This window comes from Ceratina calcarata, unplaced genomic scaffold (assembly GCF_001652005.2).
Source record: "Ceratina calcarata isolate Rehan_Ccalc_2016 unplaced genomic scaffold, ASM165200v1 scaffold250.2, whole genome shotgun sequence".
NCBI classification, from domain to species: domain Eukaryota; kingdom Metazoa; phylum Arthropoda; class Insecta; order Hymenoptera; family Apidae; genus Ceratina; species Ceratina calcarata.
The window spans coordinates 765588-793384 of NW_017147019.1; the positions used below are offsets into that span (position 1 = coordinate 765588).

Here is a 27797-nt window from a genome sequence, read left to right on the forward strand (position 1 = left end):
CCTTCAGATTTCGCGAAATTTTCGTTTTTTGCCAATAACTCCCAAACCGTTCGAGATACTGGAAAATTGCATCAGATCTTTTTTGTAGAGGACGATGAGATCTACAATTCCCATGCAAAATTTCTTCGCTAGCGTTAATAGTTTACGAGTAATTTGCAAAAAACTGTTTTTTCGTTTTTCGTCAATAACTCGTAAACTATAGGGGCTAGCGAAGAAATTTTATACAGAAATTGTAGATCTCGTCGTCCTCTACAAGAAAGGTCCTATGCAATTTTCTCGTATCTCCAAAGGTTTAAGAGTTATTGAGGAAAAACGAAATCTTTTTCCAAAAGTTCGCCGTTTCGACGCTGGAATGGTCGGATTTTGTCAACATCAATAAAATGCCAAATAATCATACGTAACTCGTTAAATATCGAAGTTAGAAGGAAAACGACTTTTATTTGAAGCATTTTTCGCAATTTTGAAAAAAAAAAAATATTTTCGTCAGCGACAATACTTAATTGGATATTTTCTTCTATACTTTTTAGCACGTAGCTACTTACTATTAGCATTATTCTTCCGACGTCTGATTTCTTTTTAATTATAGGAAATGCGTTTTTCTAAGGTACATAAACTTTTGGGATTGACTGTATAGCCAATACATCCTTTCCTTAAGGATTCCTCCCTTTATAAAATGTCGTACAAAGTGTAATATCAGATGGTTCAAGAATATCGTAATAGGATACCAGTACTATCTATCTCTGTACAGCTTGGGACAATGATTCCTGACCAGCTCCAGCGTGTATTAAAATTGTTTTTATTTATAAACGTCAAAATTATGTCAAAGTCCAGCAGCATCGATCGAACATAGAAAATACAAGACAGACTTATTATTCTTTTTGAATTTTGTCCACCTAGATGAAATTAACACTAGCCGAAGCTGGCCAGGAATCATCGTCCCAAGCTTCACATAAGAAAACACATATTTCCTTACAAGAGCTTTGATTGCCATCGACGAAGAACAGCCACAGTAATTAAATAAATGACGCGTGAATGGTTAACGCGCGAGTAAAATCGTAGAGCGAGTTTGACCCAGATGCGCGTGTCCCAGGTGGTGGTAACTGGCCACGTCTCGGAGTTTTCTTGGCGCGCACTGGAACGTGTCCGCGCGACGTTAATTTTCTCCCGTGAAAAAGTATGTTACGAGGAAGCTGGGTTAGAGCGAACCCATAGAAAATATGAAGTGTACACAGCGGACGGAAATTGATGAAGCGCGGGGGATAGCTAGTTCTTCTTTTTGTCCATCGGACACGGCTAACCCCTTCGGCCATGAAAACGTCGTCTCAATTTACCGAGGCGAAGAAGGATGAAGCAATAATTCTGTTGTTCTTTTCTTCACTGGGAAATAATCGTGCATGCGACGTACGATTGATGTCGATACAAAGGGCGCACGTAACGCGTCGTATATTGGATTCTATACATATCGTTGCTCGCGGAATAATGGAGAAGGTTCCTCTAACAAGATTGTTGAAACGCGATTCGAATTTTTATTTGTTGAGCAACTGGCTCGCAGCTTGACCTACATAAGAATTCCTTTCTATGCTCGAGATGTCTGGTAGAAGTTTTAAAGTAGACCGTCCACTTGAATATATGTAATCGTTTTATTAAACAATTGGCAAGTAATTTTTCACGATGAATAAATTATTATATGAAATATCTATATGATCAGGGACGAGGAGTGGCAAGCAGATTGGCCGACCGTCTGGTTACGTGGTTAGATTAGACCCTCCTTATCGCCGGTTATATTAATGATACTGCAAGGATGTGCATACGTTACCTACTCACGACACCGTGTCACGTACTTTAAATGCAAGGAGGTTTGTTAGCCGCGACACGCCCTGGGTGAAACGCGACCGCGGCACGACCGTCGCCGCGCGGGTTAAGCTGACGTCTGTATAATTCCATCACGTTCTCAGCCGGAAGTCGGAATTTGATTTTCTTGATATTTTGTACAGCGTCAACCTACCTACCCCGTTCGGCCGTATCTCCCGGGGCTTAACGATGTTAAAAAGTGAACCGAGTGCTCGCTATTCAATTTAGAAAATGTAACACGTTAATCCAGAATTCGCTTAATTGGCCCCGAAATACAACGCAGCTATTCGATTAACAAAGTTGAAACTTTACATGTTCGACACAGTTGAAGTATTGCTCGGCGTGAATCTATCCGTTCATTAATTACACCGTAAAGATTGTTTCTCAAACTTAAATGGGGAATAAAATGAAATTCTCGATACGCAACGTCTATCAAAGGTTTATTAACTGAAGTGGTTTCCAAGTAATTATTATCAAGACTTACTTATGCTCGTTCGTTACTACGGGATTTGTGGACGGCGTACACGCGAGTGCACTTGCGTAGTTTCTCCACGCAGCGAAAAATTAAAAGGTCTGCCGAGAAATCTGAAATATTACCGCGTAGGTGTTGTTTGCAGGCTCGCGAGCTGTCCGTTGCAGGACCGGGAAAAGGGCACGGCAAGAAATTACTCCGTGTGACAAAGTGCAAAGTGTGCCGTGTTACATTGGCGAAGGGAAACTGGCACGCGTTAAGGGTTTCCGTGAAAAATATTACCGAAACGGCATAATTAAAGACGCTGGAAATAGGAAAGCTCGTCGACGTAATCTATACTGTAACATGCTACGTGTGTTATTTTCAGATGGACGCGCGAGTACACGGAACGCATGCAACAATTTAGTTTTCAATTAACGTTGTAGTGCTTTTGCTAGTAGCTTTATTGAACCTGTCGTTAGACACGTACAAAAGGAAATCGTGAAAACGTACAGAATATTTCAATTCCGCTGAGAGTGTATTATCCTTAGCCAGATTTTTCCTGTGGAAACAATGACGTAAACACTTCTGCTATGCTTTTTACGCAAATTCGAAATACTGCCAACGTTTAACGAAGCAGATTCTGAGAAATCCTTACACAGCGTCGAGCGTAAAAGTAAAATCGAGTTAGTCATCTGCAGGCTCTGTTTAATTTCACCGGATCCAGCTTATTTATCAGTTCCATTGAATATCCGTGTCCCGTTTAATCTCGATTGATTCCTTTCGATTGTCGGTTCGTTCATTGTTGTCGAGTATTACAGGAGGGAGGCAGCCTTTAAAGGAATTACCGGGATCGAGGAAGACGAACCGCATATTATTTTGTACCTCCGGCTTGTTGTCGTCTCGCCGAACTAATTTAATTAACCCGCGTACGACGAGTACAAAGTACACGGGAAAATAAACCAACGGAGCGTGCAGCATCCTTTTAATCCCATCCGGCGCTGTTCTTTCGCGTTATGAATCTTTGAATATCAGAAAGAAGTTCTAATCAACTAGCTACTTTGCACCTACGCAACAGAGATTGTATTATCATTTAATTTTTATAAAGAAAATGATCTTAAAATGATTTGCAAACAATGCTTGAATTAAACGGTCTAACATCTCTACTGGACGATGATGATGATTTAGATCTTAAATATTGTCGGTCGATGTGGAAATTTAGGGGAATACAATTTCCTGTTTCGATCAATAGAATTCCTGAACTGATTCATAAGAATTGAAGGAAGTGAATGTCGGTACATGAAATCATAGGCTTTCCCTTTCAGAGGCTTCTTTCGGAACTCGCGTTCGCCTTAATTATACACTTTAATTACGAGCTTGCGTTGCTTTTAATTATAACGGCTGCGTTCGATCGCATGATCGGAAGTCTTTTGTTTGCGTCCACCGGTCATTTTTCAGGTAATGCGGTTGCGCAATTTATAGTCTGATTACGCGGACGGTGATGTAATCAAGTATCGGTGATCAGCGATAATAATTAATAATCGCGGCGTGATCAAAGGGGATGCGGCCGTGCGCTACTTCCGTTCACATAATCGCTCTGTCTCCTCGCTGTTGTCACGGTTATTGCTATGAAAAATAAAGTAAAATTCATCCAGATGCAAACAGGAGTCCGTAAATATGAAAAAATGTTTAGTCAAAGTCAATTTAAACAAATTGATATTTATTCAATAATTATTTGTATTGCTGTTAATCAGTCAGTTTTTTTAATTCTGAATAAACCAGAACGAATGTAAATCTACTGTACGCGCGTCTACATAAATACTGATAAAACGTTTAATGCGTAACATTTTGCGCATCCTATTTTTGTTTTATGTATACGCTGCGTCCGCGCGCGTTTTGTTAAAATTTATTTCCGTGATGCCGCATAAAAGTTTATTTTACAACCGCGCGGAAATAGCTGGGACGATTTTTCAAACAATCGCTGAGCGAGAGGGAAGTTAGGGTTGATTGCATTGCCAAGGCGTTCTGCGAAGCCATAACCGGTGGTTGATCGTGGAAATGGGTCAGCGCGAAGCACGAGGGCTGCCTCTCGTTTTTCTTCGACGCGGTTCGATCCCTTCGCGGCCTGCCGTTATTGGGTTCATTAGCGACGCGCGCCGCTGCTGCTCGGCCGCGGAGCTCCGAATCGCGCGTAATTAACCGTGTTACAGTGTAATTAATAGTCGCGACTCTGCCCGATCGGATCCGAAACGCGCAACAACGCCGAATCGAGCGCTTAATGAAATTGCCTCGTTCCCTCGAATGCCAACTTAAATCCCGGAACGAGCGTGTCAGAAATCGATTCGTTTGAATAATAGACTCACGAAAATATCCCAATCTATATTTCCACGTACTTTGTATAATTCACGTAGGTTTCTATGTTTACCGGATGATAATTTCATACGTTTCATCGATTATACTGTCGTTAATTATGTACTTAAACGAAAGGTAAAGTTGAGCGTGATCCGCTTTACTGGTGGACAGCTGTGCCGACACTCGTGTCACGTTTCAAATAAAAAGCTCTGCCAAGTCAGAGAATTTTTGAAAGAAAGCCGAGTATCGTTCGACCATTAGCGCTGGGAGAGTGGGACGGGACGGGTATGATGAAAAACGCGGAAGGGTGCAACGAGCGGGAGAAGGACGGGATCGAAATGACCACGATGAGGAGAGTGGGTCGGGAAGAAAGGAGACATTACGCGGCTCGCGGCAAAAAGGCGAATCAAACAGGCCGTGATGATAGCAGGGGTGCTCTAATCGCATTAAATGGACCCCAACGATTCCCGATGCGAGGCGCTCCCCCTTTTTCCTGCCGCGCCCTCTCGAAATGTCTGTAAACGAGCGAGTCCGGGCGCAAAATTGTGAGAAACTCGACAGGTGCGTGGGAGGAAGCCCCGCCCCCGCAAACCCCTGTAAGCGGTATCTTCATCGGAGTATCAAGCCGGCAGTTACGTTACCAAAGTAATTTAACCTGCCGGGGGCTTTCATAATCACCTTTGCGCTACCCGGAGAAGCGAAGAAGGAAAAACAACGAGCAAAGAATTATATTGGCAGAGAAAAGCGTCTAGCTAAAGAGGTTTCAATCGTGAATTTTCCCTTGGTTTCTACTGTCTTGTGACTTATTATTAAAATTAAGCGAAATCTTAACGAGCGTCCAAACTGATCAAATTAATTGACGATCGAGGTTGGTTATTCGCTTACAAATTTTCCATATCCAATTATATTGAAAAATCATTGACGATCATTAGCATCATTGATTAACCCGATTTCATCGGTGTCGGTTAGATGAAAATCATTAGCCATTAAAACGTTAATTAGGGAAGAAGCTCTAGTAAAGAGGAGGTTAACCGTGATCGAAATTACGGTGATTCCATCCGATCGCCATCCGCGCACTCCTCCTCTATTCACTATTATTTACATTGTCAATACATTAACGAGTTCGTTAATGCGGGAATGTATGATTCCACGTGTCTGAACGTCCCGCTAATTCCCGAACGAGATCGAGCACGAGGTCTAAAAAATAACTGTGCAGAACTGCGGATTCGTTTCTAGCCTCCCTTCGTTTGTTCTCATTGTAAAGAGAACTAATTAAGAGCCGAGTGTTCGACATCAATCGAGTGCTCGTTACCGAGCGATAGAAAATTAAGGTCGCTGTTGGAGTGTCGGAAAGAATATAGAACAGAGTTGTAATAATCTCCATTTCGAATCAAATACATTCTACATTTTGATTTAAAACCCATTCATCGTGGGGGTGAATCGTTTCACAGTGAATCGTTTCAGAGTGAAAGACAAACTGGTTCCCCTGTCGAGGAAACAACGAAACCCTTCTTGGTTCGTTTAATTAGCGCTGTTAAAGTAGTTGAAATCAAAGCAAGAAGCTGTTTCAATCGGGGGCCAATATAAACACTCTCGGATCATTAGCGGGTGCGGAACTTTCGTTTTCATAGCCGTTCGACCCGGGGCCAGCACGCTCTGCCAGTCGGTTATCGTTTCCCAATTGCAGGCCGGAACTAATCAGAAATTAGTATGTACTGTTGCCGTTCGCATAACTACTTGCCGATGTTATTTCATCGCCGCTATTGCTTTCAAAGCAATTGCAGAATCACATTCTATGTTAATTTAACATTCGGCTATTTAGTTCTATCGGTTGTAACTTAATTCCTCGCGATAATAGTGATTCCTTGTAAACGATACAATTGGTATTATTAGTTTGATTATAATTATGTTTATGTATAAGTTACAATTATGCAAACTATCATGTCAATAATAATTGGCATTTATAGTAATTACTATTTCTGTCCAGAAGCTTTGAAATAATAGATAACAATTTGTTAAAATATAAGAAGTATCGAAATACTTTTTAAAAAATTAATTTGTCATTGCGTAGATTTGAATCAAATGGAGAAAGAATGTATTTCCTCGAGTTGAAGGCCGTGCCATAAGAAAGTAAAACGTACAAGATGTTCGCCTAACTCCTCGGTGAAGTTCTTGCCGAATATATTCATGACGCACGAGCGACCTTCTTCTTAAACTCGGTCGTACGAAGAAGCTCCCGGTATCTTTTAAAGAGGAATATTTAAGGATCTTACCCTGAGGGTGAATGGGAGGCGAGTTAAGAATTTTCAACGAAATTATTGGTTAATCTTGTATATCTCTAAAGTGTCTTCAGACGATTTTCTCTGCCAGGATAAGAGGGAACGATCCTGTTATCCATTCCACGTCTCGCGTTTTCAGTTTTCAGAAAATCAGAAGCTATTGAAAGATGCACGGGATCGAATAGTTTGCCGATGCATGCAGAGAGGTTTTCTAGCAGGCTATCTAAAAAAATCATGTCGATATCGAGGGCATCGCGTCTCGGGTGCCCCTGTCACGGAAAAACAGGCTGTTCCGGCGAACTTTCAAACGGCAAGCGAATCGCCGTGCCTTTTTATCAAGCCTCTGGTACGACGTTCCGGTCGTGGCCGAAACGATAAGAAAAGTCCTGCGACAATATGGTCAGCTTGCGAATGCTCTGTCGAATCTTTTGACCCGCGTCTCGATATTTATTCGGGGCCAATTACCCGGCTTTCGTACGCCGCGCGTTCTTTAACAAAAAACATTTCATATCCCTCTGACGGAAGTTTGGTCCCGGAATTAAAAACGAACAATGCCTCGAATTGAATAATACCTCGCCGCGCCTTTTGAAGGTTAACTTAGAGTTACAAAACGTCCGTTTGAATGCCAAAGGGAAACGGGAACGCTCGCGAAAGGGCAGTCGAAATTACTGCCGCGAGCGCCGCCGTCGAACAGCTTCCAATAAACGGGAAGCTCGTCTAGAAGCTCGACGAATTAGCTCGTTCCTACGGAGAAGTTCATTCCAAATGAGCTTACGGGGCCGATCTATGTAGGCGCGCTACATAAATAGGAGAGCGCTTGTTCTTAAGTTCGATGAATTATAGTAATTAACAGTCACGAACAGAAATAGGTATTTCATTTTTTTCTATTTGTTCGTCTTCCTTCTTGTCCACGGCGCGAGTTTCAGCAAGTTGGTTGATTTATAAAACAGCCCTTCAACTTGTATGAAGCATCCGAGGGAGCTGAAGAGTTGTGATACGGTGAGACGACCGGTTGAAAAAGGGGGAAAGAAAACGCGCACGCGACACGCTCGCAGACGCGCATTGTTCGAAGACGGCCGCGTGTACTCGCTCGCCACCGCCTAGGCGCGTTTCCTTCCTCGCCTCTGTTTGGCTCATAGTTACACAGAGTACAGGCAGACACTTTTGTGCGGGTGCACAAAGCAAACGACCGGCGATACGCCGTGCTGGCCGCGTGCGAACTATAAATGATTGAGTCCTCGATTTTTTCAATATCATTTTTGTAATAATTAAACTGTATGAATAAAATATTATTGAAGAGCAATAAGAGATTTTTTTTATGATATTCTATGCAAATGGTTTTCTTGTCGCTTTGCTTGCGCTGATGGAAGTTGGTTTTATTGGTGTTGTTCCCTTTCTGCTGATTTATCGTCGACTAGAGCTACCAGCGTGGAAGTTCAAGGGGATAATGTTGTAGGGTTGATTTCCTCTGGAGAATAATGTAACAACGGTTATTGAACTTGTCGTATCGATTATCATGCCTACTCGAGGGTGAAAGAGCCTGGGATTCTTCAAACACTCTAGCTACTTTCGTACGAAAGGGATCGAAGTCGCAAATAACGAAAGAATCGATAAGAAGAATTTCTCGGGGACCTCAACTTCCAATCCGAGTATTACACCGCGGAAAGCCCCAATCGAATCGGTGGCGATAGACAAAAATCTGAAGGAGTTCTCGACGATACTTGCGGCTCGAGTTTCAAAACTGTGCACTCTGCAGGAATCCAAACCGCAGGATTCGATAAAAACCTTCAGAGGTGGAAGACGTAGGTGGCACTTGTACGAATTCGCTGGCTGTCCTTTATCTTTATTGTCTTATGAATCTCGAATTGCAGTTTCCAAATCGAACAGAAACTTCTAATCTTATCGAATTTCAAAATTCATATTGACCCACCAATTTTATAATTTCAATTTCAGTTTGGCGATGAGTCATTTTCATTACTATTTTCTTTTTCTTTCCAGGTAAGTGCCTCATTGTGTTATAAACGAAGAGACGACTTCGGTAAGTGTCTTATATCCATAGAAATTGTATAGATTAGGAATACAATTCCTGATAAGATCGATCAATAATCGAGGGCCAGAATTCGTCAGTATCAATTCCGGTTCATTTGGAACGGTTGATTACGTCCGTGTTGATTCATCCACGTGTACACAACTAATGTCACCGGTAGTTACGCTAGAGCTGGCACCTGAATGGTGGACGGGATCGTAGTCAATCGGGTCTAAGTCTAGGCCAATGCTCGTTGACGCGTCTCCACCTTCGGGACCGGAATTATCTGAAGGCGTCAGAGTCACAATTGCCTCATTGTCTGGGATCTGCGTTTGATCGATTCGCGATACTCGCTCTCGTGATCGACAAAGACATCGTGCATCCCTTCAAAGCCGTCCGCGTTCTGTATGTGTGTAAATATTAATTTGCCGTTAAGCGCGTTGAATCGACATGGATTGGCTTTCAGGATAGTACTGAGCAGTTCATACGGTCAATAACTGAATTGTCTCGATGGAAGCAACTGTTCTGATCCGACATAATAAAGCCTTAAGGAAGAATACAAATAGAATCGTCCGACGTTCACTTAATTAAACTATGCCCAATAGTTCATCCGTGCGGATAGCTTTCTTTGAGGGAAACCGTTGGCTCGAAACAATCCATTTCAAAACAGTTCATTGGGAAAAGCTTCTTATTAGAATTCGCCATTGGTTTGGAACGTCTGAATCGCAATAGCCGAAGTAGAAAGACAGAGAGAGAGAGATGAATTATAACCCGAAGGAATGGCTAAGTATCCGGGTCAACGCGATAAACTGATTTACTGCTAAACCGGAACATTATCGCGGTGGAAGTTGAACGGCCGTTCTGTCTCTGTCCAATGAGCAATGGGGGTATTTTTCGAGTAGACCCTTGGCCCCCTTCCTCCTCCACGTCTTGTCGGGCGGATCCTCGCGTTGCGAAACTTGCGACGTGCACCGGGAATTCCCGCAGAGGGTAAGGTATCGGTCGATGGGATTTAAAATTATTCAGAACGGGAAACGGGAAACGGAAAACACCTTGGCGTCCTGGTCTCGCTCGTCGTATGTTTTTGACTCTTAGTATAAGAAAGAGGCCGGCGGGACGGGATGCGGCAAAGCTGCTGACATTTTTATACGATCGAGCACCGGGAATCGCATCGACATGCAACGGGGATCCATTATGCATGCCTTTTCCGAATTCGCCTTTGCTCTCTCGCCCGAGTTCTTCTTCCACCGCGCCGCGAGTGAACTTCGCGAGCTATTCTATGACTCCAAATTGAAAACGAAGTACGTTTCAAAGGATGATTGATCAAATTTTGAACGTTTCTATATATATATAGCGTGGCACAGTTACAGCCGGAGCAGACGAGTTTAGTTTACTTACCGGACAGTATTTAAACAGTAATAATATTTGAAATTCCGAAATAAAGTAACGCTCATAAAAGATTTATCTATTCTCATGGTTGATGTAGTATTAACGTGAATTTCGTCTGTTCTACATCATTCTCTGTTATCATAACGTGCTGACAGCCCGTGCTACGTATACACGATGTACAAGCTCGATGATTAGACGGCAAACAGTGTTTGCTACTAAATCCGGGTATTTAGCTTTATACGGTGAACATATATTAGACTAACGAGGACTAATTTAACTCGATCAACTGTTAATGAAATATCCACTTGGTTAAAACTATTTCCGAGCCGTCATACGAAATCTGTTTACCGTCGGTCCGAATAACGAATAATCTGTCGCGAACTCTCGCGAAGACTAGCCGTTTCTTCCCATTGCGAAGTTAGACCCAGTGCTCGAAAGGAAAATCGCAAAAGCTCGGGATAATGTACACAGTTTCGATTCGCCACGAGTACCGAGAAAACTATGTATTTCATAATTCCGTGTAATTTTATCGGATCGGCTGGCGGCTCGATTTAACCGTGATCTTTTTCCCAATCCCAATTGGATCCGTGCAAGGGATTACGGATAATTCCCAATTATTTCGCGAGCGTAAAGCGTAAGCCGGTGTGCGTTCGATTCCATCGGGTTGCTTCGGGAAGGTTTATGGCGCAGATAAGCGTGGCCACGCAGATCTTTCGCCACTCGCGTTTCGAATCGTGACTTTACGCTATCTCGTAAAATCCTGCGAGGTGCTGCCCCGCCGGCATCGGGCATTCCACCCCTCCGGGACCACCCCCGTGCAGATAGTTCTCGTCGGTTCGGTTCGAAGTTCTCTTTTCTTTTTTTCTTCCATGGGAAACTCGGGGAAACTGGGTCGGCATATTAATACCTGGGCAACGGAATGAAAAATTCATCGCCGCTACGCTCCCAGACGCGATATATTTGACTTTTGACGCAGCGTACTTTGATGTCAACCGAAATGGAACGCGATTGATTTCCCCGGGACCGGCGCTTCGGCTGGCGTACTTTAAAATTAATGATCGCTGGCGAAACTTTTGCGTACCGACCACCACACCCCGGGTGAAATATGACGATCGCGGGACGGAAGAACTCCCCCGTCTCCGATTCGTTGTATAATGCCGTGCGCGACGCGATTGGTTTCTCGTATGCATCCCGGTGTACCCGGGGGTGATTGCGATTCGTGTTTGGAAGCGAGGAAACTTTTTCGAGGAAAGTTGGCAAAACGTAAGCCGGCGTTGATCGAAAGAGAAAACTGAAATGAGTATTACAAATTTGCTTCGGGCGAATCAATTTGCCGAGGTTATTTAAAAATTGTGTAAACTGTGTATGTACATAGGACGGCTGGTTCGAAATCGTGTAAGAAATATAGAATTGCGAGAGATAATCGTGCGAGAGCAGTTCGGGGGAAGAAATTGCCTTATCCGGGGAATATAAAATGCGGCGCACATCGAACCAGCCGGCGGGGTCGCATGTGTGCATGTAAATGGAAACGATGTCGGAAAAGTTGTTGAGTCGGTGGGTGGCTGAAAGGGGCTGCTCGGACGACGACGCGCGCCCCCTGTCCCCCTTCTTCGCGCTCAGGGGATGATGTATGGGACTGGTACGTGAGGATTCACGCGAGAGATCGTCGGTATTCCGTCTATCTCATATATTATGAGTTTTATGTTCGCCCGTCGGAGCGTTTATTTGTTCCTTCTGCGAGGAACCCGACTTTCTTTTTCTTCGGAACTTCACAATTATCGCGAATTCCAGTATCACGTCCCTCGCGAGGAGATAAGCCGGGAGTGTGTACCGACTCCGGGAATAAATAATAACAGTATACGCGAAGAGATTTCGATCATCACGCGATGTAATTAATTCCGGTCGGGCCGACACGTGAGACGTCAAGCCGGCTCGCGTAATTCCTGGAAACTCCTTGGTTCAAGTGGAAAACTCGGGTCTCCTTAATTTCTTTTTTTTTTGGTAATCGACTGTATAACCGGAGACTGGATGATCGAGAAATGAACCGGAAAGAGGCAATATCTCAGAAGATGTGTGGTTGAGGTTTCAGGTTGATAAGAAAAGTCACTCACTATCAAATACCGTCTGTACATAGTTGCGTCCATTAATTTACTAAAGGAAACGTGTCATCGAGTCTATGCTCTTTAGAATCATTTACTGTCAATGATAGTTTAGAAATATCTGAGCTCGTTGAAAAGAATGTATGTCGCGCTTCATTTCGGTATGTTTTAATTAAAGAAATTAGAAGGCAGATCCTATTTACACGGCAGCCACGATTCTTATTTAAATGAGCGATAACTCAGTGTTTTTTTCAACCTTTTCTTCTGGTTACCGCAATCAGCGGCGTTACTTTTTATTCGTTCTTCGTTAGGATAGGAATCGCGCGCAAGGGAACGCGAGACGGTCGGAATGAAAAGCGACGAGGACGCGATAAGAGCGCACGGGGCGAAAGAAGGTGACACGTGCATCGCACTATTTGACAGGTAGTTGCGACGACGACGACGGCGGAAGGAAGGAAAAAGTGTTTGGACAAAGAGGAGGACCGGGTCTCGAGCATAGCGCCTTCCAGGCATACTCGTGGCGGGCAAAGAGAGTCGAGATTTATCTTCAACTCGTAAGTTAGAGGCTCCGTGACCTCGATGCATGCACTTTTCTCCGCGGTATAATCGCCTGGCCTCCTGCATATTCATACGGATTCAAGCTCCCCCCCCCCTCCCGATGAATATTAAATATTATTCAATGATTCGTCGCATCTCGCGGCATTTTAAATCCGCTCATTTCGGAATCAAGGGAAAATAATTATCGCCGGTGTAACCGTCGTCGCCGTCGCTTCGTCGAATCTGGAGCACCGGAACTTACTAATGACGCTCCTTAAGATGAAAAAGAAATCGATTACTTAACACACCTGTCCTTTCTCCAAATCGGATTCGTGGATGTTGAGAAATAGGGTGGAAATCTCACTCGGATTTTTCCAACCCTTAATCTCGGTTTCACCCCTAGCGGAATCAGTCAGTGTCAATGACTCCGTGCGAGGGAAGCGTCCCCGATGTAAATAGCTGATACCAGTGAAAGAGTACAGGAACCTGCTGGTCCTTAGTTCGCTTTTGGGTAAACATTGGTAGGCCGTCCGATAACATCTGAACCCATCGAGGCTACGCTTTCTTTTGAGACCCTTATGGAAGCTCTAGATAGAGGGCGATAACAAAGGATCGCCTTTAGACCGAAGTCCTGACCCCTTTGATTAAAATCTGGAGCTGTTAAGCTTAATTAAAAAGTATACTCCTGCTGATTTTCTCGAAGTTCGCGGGAACTAGGCTGTGCTATCAAAGATCCGTAAACTATTCAAACCAATGTTTCACATAGTCATTGTTACAATAATTGATAAACTTATAAGACAGTGTTCATTGAATGTATTCTATGAAACCCAAATTCATTTTCCAAGAGATTATAATTTCCTATTGATTTACCCAGTCGAAGTAGTTTGACGACGCGGATAGGGCACGCGATATTAATGAGAAGCGAGAATTGAAATCGTGTTCTGTTCCGCGATAAAAACAATAAGGCCGTCTCATTATAACGCCTTAGGAACGCGGAACGCATTACAGGCCGCGCGCGTGTTTGCAACCGGGAGCGTGCATTTCATTCACACGCGCATCCCTCGCCTGGTCGCTGGCCTCGCCTTTCTCATTCCTAATTCGAGTCCGTCCTTAATCCAGAACGGTGGACGTGATCATAGTTCGCGGATCCCGTGGAGCGGAACCAGTCGTGAAAGGCTTATCGCCGGCTCGAATACGCTCTCTCCGGTTGCTCGCGTTATGAGCTGAAATGAGGAACGGTTGCATAAAACAGTTTTACGTTGGAATGCCGGTCTGGTACATGCAGGCAATAGCGAAGAGGAGAAAGAAGAAAAGGAGATGGAGCGTGATGGGGCGGGAGCGGGTGGTTAGACGCGGCGTGGAGAGTTAAAGTGTGCCAAGGAGGAAGGAAATAAAGGCAAGAAGCTTTAGGGAGAAATAGATTAAAGCGAAGAAAGGGGAAACCCCGACGCGGGAGGTGAGACCATGTGCCGTGGAACGGAGACGGTTCGCGGACCGGTGAGCGGTAGCATGAAAAAGATAAGGAGAGGAGAAACTTGAAAACTCCCGGGTCTCAACAGCAATTAAAGTAAAATTATACAAAAGTGCATCCAGAGTGGCGCGTCTCGCGCGTCAGGCAGCCGAGAAACAACTGCAAGAGACTTACTCCTCTCTCCAAAGCCTCTCCGGTTGTTGCGTTCGTCCCCTCGGCCACCCGTCAGCGACCCTTCTCTCGCCGTACACCTCTCCTCCTTTTTTCTTTTACCTTTCTTCCTTTTTTCTCGCCCCGTACGTGTAGGAGAGCACGCTCCACGGGAAAGAGAGTCTCGGCAACGAGATCTCTCATATTTAATGACCCAGTTGGACTGCCTCCGGCGACAAGCTGAACGCGCTGAATTTTAACACCGACAACGCTGTCGTCGTCGTCGCTCAGCGAAAAAAGGACACCGTATCCTGCTCCGTGCCAGTGTAACTAACTGCCGACTTTGAACTTGATTCCCTGCAAGCTCCTTCGGGGAGCGGAACCGAGGGATCGCTCGGAAACTAATCTGGGCCACACGGTTTTCTGCGTTTATTCACACCGCGAGGCCATAAATATTTAAACACCGATCGGCCATTAAACATTCTGTCGTTTACCTGTTTCTTTGGACGCGATCCTTCGTAGGCATGAAACGCGTTCAAAGTTGCATTGTTTCCCCTCTTGTTTATCCGAAACAAGTTTAATATTAAAAAGCTTTTTGGAACAGCGAACGTTGGACCGTTTAAACGAATGAAATCTTAACGTCAGGAATTCAAGTCGTCACACAGTTTCCAATGAATTTTATTCCGCGTGCTCACAGCAATAAAAATTCTACTAGCGCAAGCGTAATCAATTTTCAGCTTATGGATAGCGCACGTTAAATCTCTCGAAATTGGCAAAGATTTTAGCAGCGGTCGAAAATGAAAAACGAAGCCCGGCACGCATCGTCGCGCGTCGCTTCGCTGGCTTTTTACCCGTCGATTCTCGCGGATTTTTATCATCTCCGGCGCTGATTACGCGGAACGCGGAACTGCCGTTGCACTCCGTTTTTTCTGCCCGTGAGATACCGAAGGGGATTTTAATCTTCAATTTGTTAATCGTTGACCCATCCGGGTTCTGTTTTAATAAAAGCCTACTTCCGGCGAAATCGTAATCCTTCAGAGAATAATAATATCGAAGTGATGTAATCATAAATTCGTCGGATTTCACGGATTATTTCTCGCCGCACGATAAATCCATCGACGTGTTTGATAAATATGTCGGAGGAATTATGAAGCGCTTTCGTCGCTGGCAAATTTATTAATCCAGCAAGGAGTATCGCACGTTTAATATCGGCCGGATTTCCGACATTTGATAACAAGTAACCGATACAAACAACGAAATCCTTCCCTGCCGTTTATGACGCCATTAAATACGCCGACGGAACAGTTTCCAAAGCTGTCAGATATCTTGGATTAATGGGAGGCTTTACTAGCCACCAAGTGAAATAAACTTACAATAATCGTTTACTCTCTCTCTCTCTCTCTCTCTCTCATATTTTATTTCATTTTTTATGTTACATACTGCAAGTCTAGTGAGCATTACTTTCTGCGAATCTAGTGAATATATGCTTTTAATACTACATTCATGTAACAGAGCGTGTCGCCGATACGTCGTGGCAATGAATTCGCTGTATTTGTAGAGCAATTATCGTCGCAACGAAGGGCGCAGTTAATCAGTCGGATTTGCAGTCTGGCTGTGCCGCGGCAGCCGCAGATTTCATCCGTTGCCGGGCACAATCCCTATAACAAATAAGGAACATTATTTATTTGGACACTCGAGATGTCAGCGGTAAAGTTGAGGCTCGTTTGGTGTCCTCTCGCAGGCTTTCGCTTCGGGTTGGAACGCGAAATAAGGGGGTGGAAACGTCCCGCCCGGACGATATATCTTTCCCCGGTATATCCTTCGCGAGGCACACCGAGTCCCGCGAAGGGGACACCGATGCTGCTCACGTCTCGGGGGTAAATTTTGCTGGAGAAAAAAAAAAATGTCACCGTTTAATTTAGCCCCAGGTACGAGTCGAGCGCCGATCGCCCCGAACTCACGTACCGCGAATTTGTATGAAATTTATATTCTGAAATTCTGCGCGGGTATTATGTAAAGCGTAATTAATTTTGTAACGCGGAACTGTGTACGCGCACGTGTCTTTTTGATCGATTTCGCGATGGGTAATACGCGGGAACGTTGCAACCAGTGGCTTTGTACAGAGTACCCTGCGGATAGAAAGAGTTTGCGAAACGATGATTAATTTATCGCGAACGCACAGCGTTACATTTGCGCGCGGCTCGAGGGCACGAAGCGGCTGTAGAAACGGAAATATAGGGGAGGACAGGTGAACCGGAGACGCGTGTTCTCCCTGGCCTGAATTATTTATTAAAGTTTCCGCGCGTTATCGCCGCCATTTTTCCCAACAAACAGATCTGAATTTAATCATTCTTCCGCGGGGATAAAACTTCGCGTTTAAACTTCCAGAGGATAGCACGGTTTGCATTGTACCGCCGCCTCTCTCGCGGATATTTCTCATCGCAGTACCACTCAATTTTCCTGCTACGGAGAAAATAAAAATATCTTTCTCCGCTGTTTCGAATCCGCAGAACGAGCTACTCTTCAGACAAACGTTTATTCAATCACTCCTCAACGTGTCGGCCAAAGAAATTCTGATTGATTGTAATAAATTTGTCTTTTGCTGCAAGAGAATGTCTGACATTCTTTACTTTCATCGCTGTTTGTTTCACCGATAAAACATCCAATGCAAAATGTATAATGTACAGTCACAGAAAGAATTAAAAAGTTTCTTTGACAGTTTCTTAACAAAACTTGGCTGGGAATTGTATCGCTTTTTAGATGTTTTTGGTTGATAATTATCTGAGATAGGGAACTCGTCGGTGCAACAGCTAGGCAAATCGGAGAATTCAGCAAAACTCGCAGTCTGAGTTATTATCTCTCGTCGAGCAAGTAAACCGGCGACTGGCGAGGCGGACAAAACAGATTAAATTACCTCGTTAAGTTGGCGACTTTTTTTTCACCGCTTACGCATTCGCACGCTCGTTAACCCTCATCCCCTCCGCGCCTCCATTCTTTTCCGGCCGTGTTGCATTTTCTACGTGTAACAACGCGTGCGGATAAACCGTGGGAAGGTTAACTTTTCTTTCTTAGAAATTTTTTTCACGCGGTACTTCAACTTCCTAATTTGCGTGTCAGAAGACGAACAAGTCCTCTGAGGTATAACTCGTTGCAGTTAAGAAAGAGATCTCCAATCATCAGTTTAATCATTTTCTATCTTCTACGATTGCTATCGGAACTTTTATACGTAAAAAAACTTGAGACCCCGGCAGGACGTTTCTTTCGCGTTACGATTTTTGCTTGGACGACTTGACGGATTCGCCGACGAATATCTCCGCGTCCGAAGCAGGCAGACGGGAAGGCAAAACGCGCGCGAGTTCGCGGCACATCTCCCGTGAAAGTGCTCTCCTTTATCATCCGACTGTCTTGGCGGAAGGCAAACGAGGCGATGAAAAGAGTATCGCGAGCTGTTCCGATGAAAAATCGTCGCTTCATGTGCGCAGAGATACTTACCCGTCTATCCAGTCGGAATCGTCGCGGCTCTGCGATAAGATGATCGATTTAATAAACACGGACGCTCGTTACGCTCGTTAAAACTCGTCGATCCGTACCGTGTTTCTTTATTTTTATCTCCTCGTTCGTCTATGCGCGCCGCGTTCTCATTTACGCGGAAGATATCCTCGATATCCGCGCCGCTCTCGTTCCTTCTCGCTGCAGGGAATATTAATTTTTACAGTTCTTCTGGCGAGTGCACTCGAGACTGCAATATCTACCTTGAAAGGACTTGAACTTCTGCTTTATCCTTGTTACCGTTTGAGTGTCCGATTCGTTTCGAATATCAGTTTGTTGTAACCGTAACGGTATGGGGACGATATGAAAATTTACGAGAGGTACAACTCGTTTAAGTGCGACAACGAACCCGAATAAAAATTCCTTATAAACATGTCCTCGTGAATGGTATACAAGTAAATAGTAGTGTTAACCAAAAAGAATTTCTATCCAATATCAATTCTTTACCCTCGTAAAATGTTCGCCGGGTGAAAATCCGATACTCCTTCCCTTTCCATTAAAAATAATTCCGCTCCATGTGCTCGAACTCGATAACTCATCGTGGCCGCGTTATCACGGCTGGCAGCTTTCCTCCTCCGTCCTTCTTTTCACCCACGAAATTCCGTTCGAAAGTTACTCACGATTATCCATCAGCCGTGTAATTTACGACACGCGCGAGCAACACGCGTAGTGGCGCGAGACACTGGTACGATTCGGCGGTTACAGGTGGAAGGGACAGGAACGAAACGGAACAAGGACCGAGAGGAGACTAGACAACTCATTACCGGGACTGGCAAACAGAAAACTAGGTTACGCAAGCTCATACGTCATCGGAATTAGAACCGTAGTCCGCTGTATCTCAAATGTACACTATCGCGCGAAACATGTTCCACGCCTGGTACCCCTCGCCGCCACCCCCCGGTCCCGCCGCGGCATATGTATGAATTTATGTAACGCGCGCGAGCTCTAGATTGCCAGGGAAATACGCTGCGGATATGTGCTCCAACTCGCGCCGGAAGATAATGCAAGTCGCTCGGCCGCAATCGATACCGCGCGGAAATTTCCTGCGTTGTCCATACCGACCCTCCCGGTTTCAGGATGCGCCCGGGGGCGACGACGATTGTTCGCGCAGCTGGACCTCGGAGCTTTCTTGCAAGACCGTACGAACGTTCGGTTCCACTAGTTTAACACAGATTCACCCTTCGGGCAATTACGCAGGACCCATGGGTATATCGATTGCGTTTATGGCCCCTACGTCCCCGAGCTAATCGCGATATCATTCATTTTATTAAACATCAGGGAAAATTTTCAAGACTCGGTTGACCATATACTTTACCCGTTCCACTGTTTGCCGAAAAGATTTCGATTCGACGAATAAATTTCACGGCGGTACAGTCGTCGTCGTCGTACCGTAAGCCCGGCGGAGCTTTACTCGCATCAGGATTCTTCGTTGGCCAGGCTGCGATATTAGAGTATGTTCTTCGTCGGCGCGCGCAAACACACGATACCTGAGTAAATAAGCGAAACAGCGACGCAGATGTATGCAGATACGAACTTTACGTGTCCTAGGGCAGCCAGGAAGCACCGCCGATGTCGCTCGTGCGCAGTTTAAACTTCCTAATGGAACGCTGACGCAGCATTTGATTTTCCGAACGAGCTCTCAAATTTGAAAATAAGAGATATCGTTGTTTCTATTAACCCGAGAAACTCTGTAATATCCTCGTATTATTCTCACTTCGCTCACGCTCTTAGTTCGGGCAACGAGCGTTCTTTCGCACCGTGAGTCTGTTTCGGTGCACTTGGAAAAGTTTCTACGGGTAGAACAGAATCGAGACAACGGCGCTGGGAGCTAATTCAGCAGCTCGTTCCTCTTCGCTGGAAATTGAAAATCAATGGATCGGTCGTTAGCTATGCTTTATACACGTCCAGAATTTTCTTCGCGTCAGCCGGTGCGAACTTTCTTCCCGCCTCATGAAAGTATGCTTTAACGTCGCTTCCACGTCCGCTGGGAACGCTCGTGAAACGAGTTTCAGTTTAAACCTCCAATTCCCCGGACATAAATCGTCATTCAATATGGAAAATTAAATTGTAACGAAAATGAACAGTCACGATTTCAATACAGGAAACAGCTTATCAATCGACTGCTCTTTATACAAAATAAATCATTTGTAATGTAAATGTAGAAAACTAAATATAAACAGGTATTACATTTGTATTTTAAAAATTGTAACATCTATTTCACTTCCGACATTCGGACGAACGTTGAATGAATTTTTATATTTTCTATACATATCATTTTTCTATAAATATATAAAATCTGCAGTCTGCTCATCAGTTTCTAAATAAAGATGACATTTCTTTAAAATTGTAAAATATCATAAATTATTATGTTAAATTAGACCGACAGTAATATTTGAAGTGCGTATTCTTGGAATAGCGTCCAGGATTTTTGTTTCAATATTCACGAAGTTTACAATTAGATTAGAAGCTCGTCGTTGCTCGACGTCAGAGGTAGAATAGAAGATCGTCGCGTTATTTTCGCGCAACTTATTTAAACCCGGGGACGAGTTAATTGCTACGAATTGCAGGTTCTTTGGGGTGGCTTACGACGACGAACGGGGTCGCGTAAATGGACACGTAGTAGGGTCACCCGGTCGATTAATCTTGTGCTCGGTGTTCATTAGGTGGACAATTTAAATTCTTTACAGCGGTTACAGCGATAATGAACAATTGGGTCGCGTCGTACAGTGTACGTATATCTAGCAGCTGACAACGCTGACAGAGCTATATATCACCCGGCAATTTTTCAAAATTTATGATACCTACCTCGATTCTCGATTTACGAGGTCGAAATAAGGGAACGGTTGAACAAATCCCGGTGACTTTAATTCGGGTACCACTGATTTAGCAAGCGACATTTTCAAAAACGCAACTTTCATTTCGCGGATAATTGCTTGCGCCGCGGAACCGGTCCCATTCGCTCGGATTTATTTCGGTCAAAAGGAAACAGACGATGTTCGCAAAAGGAAAAACGCAAACATACCCGGGTCGGTGCACGCGATAATATTCGTGAAAAAACGGCGCGACAGCTCGGTGTCGCAATATTTCCGGCGGGGGGATCGGCGCGTTGCTCGTTACGGGGCTCGAGCCCCGGGTTTCAAAAGCGACCCACCGCCCGACGTTCGACGACGCCATTGTTAAATCACCGCGGCGGCAGGGCGCGCGGCACGACACGACGTCCAAATATTTGGTCCATCTTGCGTCACGCAACGAGTGCCGCGTACAACGCAACGACCCGTGTAACCAGTACATGGGTGCCGTCAGCCAGCGTCAAAATCCGGGAAGGCCAATGAAACGAAACGCAAGTGCGATTGTTGTAGCTGCCAGCGGTATTAATATTGACGTGACTTGCCCCCGTTTTCCGGTTAACGCGGATCGTAAAGCCACCGGCCGGCCCTACCATAAATCACACCTGCCACCGTCACCGGACTCCAAAGGACTGGTTATTGCCTCTGTTACAGTTTCTTTATCGGTTCCCGAACCCTGTCGCGTTCGGTTTCGCGGCTACCGCTGATATTTCCACTTGCGCCTCGCTTTGCACCGACACCGACGGTCACACGTGGACATCTTATTAAATCGAATTACGATTGCATTCAAATTTAATAGCTATACTCTCGGAAATGAAAAAACCAAACGTGTAACATCCCTCCTCCTCGCGTTGTTGAAAAATGGGTTTGCATCCGTCGAATGCATAGTTACAACCAGAGCAATGTATCAATAATGATTGAGTCGTGCGAATAATTGAAACGGGTGCCGCTTAACCATCCGGAATGTGCTCAACAGTTCTGGCATGTAAGTACTCTCGACGTTTGAAACGGTTTAATTGACGTTGATCGAACTGAGCCAGAGACAGATTTAAATCGTTCGAAACGTGCCTCCACACATCTTTAGTACGCTTATTTAATTCATTTTCAAATGAAATGATTGATGTTTCCTGGGAATCAGATCGTAGAGGGTAAGATGTGAAAATCCGGAGACGGAACAAGAGAAGCAGATCCCGGTGGAAAATCCCCTGGGAATTTCCCATCCCAAGTTAGCCTGAATTAACTATGACGCTTTAATCCGCGCCGTATTCGCGGGTGTCGTCGATTTTTTCCGTCCCGGACGAATTTCGACGCCAGCTGGCGCGACAGAATCGGCGGACCGCGGGGAACGTCGGAAGTTTTCCGCCGTGAGCCAACCTAACGCCGTCTAATTAAGACTAAATACATAATTAGAGTGTTAGTCACGTGCGGCCGCGGTGTAATTGAACGGTCAGCCCCCGACGACGCGGCGACGCCTCGAACACGTACCGTTGCAGTCAGCACGTTTAGATTTTAAGTTTCGGCGATCACGTCGTCGACCGGATGTGTGTCCTCTATTTGCACGAGCCTCGGTGCGTCGGACTTTAATTTCGCAAATTTTCGTCGACGGCGAGGGCGCCAGATCGAGATCGCTTAATCAAAAGAATTTTACGGCTCCGTCCGAATCAATTATCCTCGGTCAATATCAATTTTTCCGTCCGTCGAGGTTTTTATAATTCTCACGATAATTCATTGAGATTACTCGCGTTTCTCCGGTTTGAATTAAAATCAAAATTAGTTTGTACACCGGATTTAGAAGAAATCTTATTTGGAATCGGGCGATCTCATTAAATTAATTGATTCCACGTCCCGCGAAATACTTGAATTTAATTACGAATTAATACGTTTAACTCCTCTAACGTTTAAACTCTTTTATATACAAAATCGTTGAACGGACGGTGTTTCAGTTTGACGAACTATTTATGCATCGAGCTTCTTGCGAAAATCACAGCTGAGAATCCGGTGGATAACGAGGGCACGATGCACACGGCTGGCTCGATAGATATCGTAAAGTTGCAACAATCGGCGCGAGGCGGTATTAACCCGTCGTAAAGCCGACAGGAAATCGGAAAACAATGTGCTCCGATCGTTGTCGACGACGTGATACGACGACCGAAGAGTTTTCCTCTGCGCCGCGTCTATTCCAAGTGTAAACGAGCGTGCCTTCTGTTTCGAGTGACATTACATCGTCCGTTGGGTAACCGATTGAGTCGGATCAGTTACACAAGGGATGCAGCGCGCGGACAGTATGGAGTTCGCTCGGGCTGCAACCAGCGTTTACCTTTACAACCGGAACCGTGGCATCAGTTTATGCGTTCCATCGAGATGAGACAGCTGGCGTCTAATTCGCGTTGTACGAAATTCCACGGATGCTTGCCCGATTAAGCATCGAGTTCTTTGATTAAGTCCCAACGAGCTGTACGAGAATAATTTGACAATGTTGTTAGCTGGGACAAGGGTCTCAATTATATGTACGCGGGATTGGGAGAATTTATGCTACCCTGTAGAATTTTGATTACATAGAAGGTATTTGGGATTAGATAAAGAAACGTAGGATCTGTTCGTGACATTATATCCGATTACTATGTGAAATCTATCTTACCGCAGAGCAAACTGCCACTTAGATATAATAACAGTCCTCTTGTAACAGTTCCTGTCGGTACTTAATACTAATTCGCGTAATCATACTTAATTAACCGAAATCGACTCAGCCGGGACAGATATTCCTTGATAATCCTTCGTCCAAATAGTATAGAACCTGCAGTTCGAAGGAAACGGGCAGACTATCAAAATTCGACGCTGGTAATTGAATTATTATTTCTATTAACTAGATTTAAACTTTGAATAGTCTTTGACTCTTAAACTTACTCAATATATCATTAAAAATTGATTACATGCAGTGCTGATCATTTTCAATTTTATTAAGCCCTAAAAGTTAAACATGCAGATTAAAACTGCAGATTTATCAGTAAGAGGGCATTGAATTTTTTTATTGGTAATAATCTCAGATGATAGAGAAAATCGAGATGAAATAATTATTTAAATAAAAAAGTCACGTTTTTAAAACGGACTAAAAATACTTGTTACATTTAGAACGAAAACGTGGGGCGCATTATTCATGCATCAATTATCTATGCAGTTCATTCCGATATCTCAATCCGTTCCGGAGATATAAGCGTCCAACGATTTGACCTACTTCTGTGCGTCGAATCAAAGGGTTATTTTCCTGGGAATGCGTAGCCCACTGGCCGGAGTGGGAAAGTTGGTCACTGGGTAATTGTACGAGGGAAACTCCCGAGCGGCGCGAGAAGGGCAGCGCTAGCGGCACCGAAAAATTAAGAGTCGTCTTTACACAGCGATATCTGAGGAATCGGAAATCTAATCGAGATGAATCAAACGGCATTTCAAAGAAGAAGCTCTTCCATTTCTCTCTCTCTCTCTCTCAAAGCACCGGAGTTTTATCCATTCATCTTTATTTAACGAATAATTAAGAAGGATTGAATTTTGCATTTTGTTAATAGCCATTTTTTGCCGTTGTTAGCTATTAATAACAATTGTATTTCTTTAAATTGTTTAAAATTCTTAAAATTTTTAAAAATGCATAAATATCAGACATTAGTATTGGGCTTTTATGTAAAACGGTTTGGATGTTTAATCTTGGCTTACCTCATTTCTTATTCTGATTAATTTTAGATACTAATAAAGATTTTAAACGTTTCACCAGCCCCACACGAGATAACTTTTAGCAACGGGGATGTAGAAGTCACACCACCTGTACGACTTGTTCACATTTATCGAAAGAATACTAAGTAAAAAGTGCACTAAGTGTACATTCGACTCTGCTAATATTTGCAGACTTGTAGATGGATTCGATGGTTAGAGACGCGCAGCATGCTGCGTTTAGGCTCGAACTTAATTAGTATAATTACCGTTATTGGTCATCGGTCGCGGGAACACGTGTGCACGCGTTGTAACCGCAAATTAATTACGGTCTATCCGACGCGAACGAGGCGCCGAGGCCACAATTAAGCACACTTTTCGTTGAGAACGTTAACGATTCTCCCGGCAATCGATCGCTCTTACCATCTCTCCACCGTTTTCGACCCTATTCCCATCTAGACATTCAAGGAATTGATTGAGAGTCTCGTCAGAAAACAATATCGCACCTGACGTACATTTCTAGTGTTATATATTATTAAGTGAATTTTATTATCGCGATTACACTTGATTATTCACTCCGACGAAACTCGCAACAGCTGAAGGGAAAGTTGCTACCAGCGAATGACGATAACGTTACTTTGGACAGTTTGTAACCAACATAGATATAGAGATAGAGGGAAGGAAAAATGTGTAACAGAGGGTAGATGGTAGAATTGCTAGTCGCGATAAGCATTTACGACTCCGCTTGGTTTATATATCTCTGCCGTGTAACGAGACGTATTGTTAAGTGCGTTCAAGGGAAATTTCGCAAGTTGGGGCAATAACCATTGCGTAACGCTCGTAACTTTCGATATCGTTGGGCGCACGTACCTAGTTTTCCAGGTTTGGAAAGGAAGCAGCGAAAGCGGAGAGGAATTGTTAAAATTTCAACCCAGCTCGCTATGATACGCGAATTTCGAAGAGAAAAAGTAGAAAGAGAGAGAGAGAGAGAGAAAGATAGGATGAATTAACGATACGAGCGTATGGGGATGATCTATGGATTCAGCCAGCTGGATTACTCCTGGAGGATCCTTTTACTCCTGAGTGGAGCGCACTATATTCATTTGCACATTCGGATCTCAAATATTCGTATCAAAATTGCGTTTTAAATCTTGGTTCAATTATCCATGAAACGCGATCGCTTTCGCTGCAGGCTGCGGGAAACTGAAAAGTCGTAAAGACTCGGATTGTTTAAATGCGCTGGAACCGTGTCAGCGGTGATAGCGATCGTCGAAACTAAAAAGCGGTTCCTTCGCACGCACGGCGAACGTATTTACCATTAGGGGCGGGAGATAAGGCGGTCACCCTTGGCGATAGCGTTATCGCGATGCGTTAATCATTCGGAACGGCGGGAGGCGACAGGCCGCGAGGAAAATTCGTCGAGTTCTCGAAAGTTGCCGGCCAATTTGACCGTGCGCTTTAATGGCCGTTAATCGGATTAGCTGAACGAACATGGCGCTGAAATCAAAAGGGAGATCGTCGCTCGTCCCTCTCTTCGACACCTCGGTGTTCGCTGAACGAGAATTTAAATTAATCGACGTGAACAAAAGTGATAGAGAAGAGCAATGAAGTGCTAGTAGAATTTAGTTCTTTTTTTTTACGTTAGTACTTCCATTAATGGTTTGAATGCATTTGTAGGTCTCACGCACGTTCCGTAATGTATTCTATTTGAATCTGGCGTAGATCGAATTCGAGATATTCCGAGAAAATTCGTCGGTCTACTCTGTAAATGAATACGTTATGAACTCGTCGTTCTGTACTCGCAAATATATTTCCTGATACTCGGAAGCCCATTTCTGTTTTCCACATCCACCCAGGAATCATATTTTATACGACGGTCTGATACGTCCAAAGCGAAAGTGAAAAATCAACCGTGTTTGCATTTCCAAATGCATTCTTCTCTTTTTCTAAGGACCATTGAAATCCTTTTATGTATTAAACGATAGAATTCCTGAGGTAGGAACTTTTCCAATATCAAATGCCATTCTCGAACGGGTTCCATTGTCATCCCGAGGACGACACAGACGAATGAACTTCATTTCCGATTCCCACCTCGAGTTCTCGTTTTCAACAAACACACAGTCAACGGAGTTCTTCCTTTAGGGAACACATCGTTAACAACGAAACACCCGATAGCGGTCCGTTTAATTCTCGGGTCAAAGCCATCGACACTTGGGATCCTTTCACCCGTTTCCTCGTTCGTGGCGCGCCGGCCGATTGCGTTTTCACCGTGATTGCGGGGCCGGAATAAAACGTGTGCACGCCGCCGCGCGCCGGGAGCGAATCCACTTCGCAATAGCGGCGCGCGCGGCCTGTTGAACTTTCACACCGCAGGCTTAAATATCGAAGGTGCGTCAGGAAACGCTATCAAACACCGATCCGACGCCCGGAGCCTGTAAGTGCGACGCCGAATCAGCTGTCCAGCAAGCCGGTACGCGTTTTGATTGAAGGCTGTTATCGTATCAAAAGCGCGTCGATATCGGATTAGTTTATTCTAGTGATTTAAGCCCGTTACTATCTCCTGCTCTCTCCCGCTCTATCTCACTTGACCGGACATCGACGCTTTCACGGTGTAACTATCGAACGTCGATACTCGACGCCTCGCTGGATTCGGATAATTGATATTTCGATTTTTCCTTCACGTTCGTGGAAAAACATTTCAGAACGATCGCTGCGATACGCAAGTTTAAGCGGGATCGCGTAGGGATCATTAATATTTCGAGAAGTCTCGCGATAACCTGATTCTAACTAACTTTCATTTATCATGCATGATAATGAAATTGCGAAACACGGAAGTTCCACAGAGGCGATACAGATTAGAAATTTATAGAACACGCTGCCTTCAATATCTGCTCTTAATCCGAAACAAGCGTTAACTAAATACGCCACGGAGAAGTCCTATAAATTTTTATAACTATCGTTCTAATCAATTGTACATCATGCTCGTAGTTTCAGTCGCGGAAACACGTGGTGCGTTCCACCAGCAGGTGTGGCAATAATCGTAATGATAACGGGCAACGAGTTGACGGAGTTTGGAGCACATGACGCGTCTGCCAGTTTTC

The 27797-nt window shown here is 44.3% G+C and overlaps 1 protein-coding gene and 1 long non-coding RNA gene across 5 annotated transcripts in view; one reads left to right on the forward strand and one right to left on the reverse strand.

Annotated features, from left to right (window-relative positions):
- The window catches only part of LOC108623082 (tyrosine-protein phosphatase 99A), a 281109-nt gene that overhangs the window by 139983 nt on the left and 113329 nt on the right, over positions 1-27797 (forward strand). The window lies entirely within an intron of this gene.
- Positions 16020-18986, reverse strand: LOC113464083 (uncharacterized). Of its 2 annotated transcripts, none has more exons than XR_003388918.1 (3): positions 18358-18986; positions 18098-18295; positions 16020-16263 (listed from the first exon to the last, which is right to left on the reverse strand). It is a non-coding gene; the product is annotated as an uncharacterized LOC113464083 (long non-coding RNA). The 2 variants fall into 2 exon arrangements; XR_003388917.1 differs by having other exon boundaries at positions 16020-16492.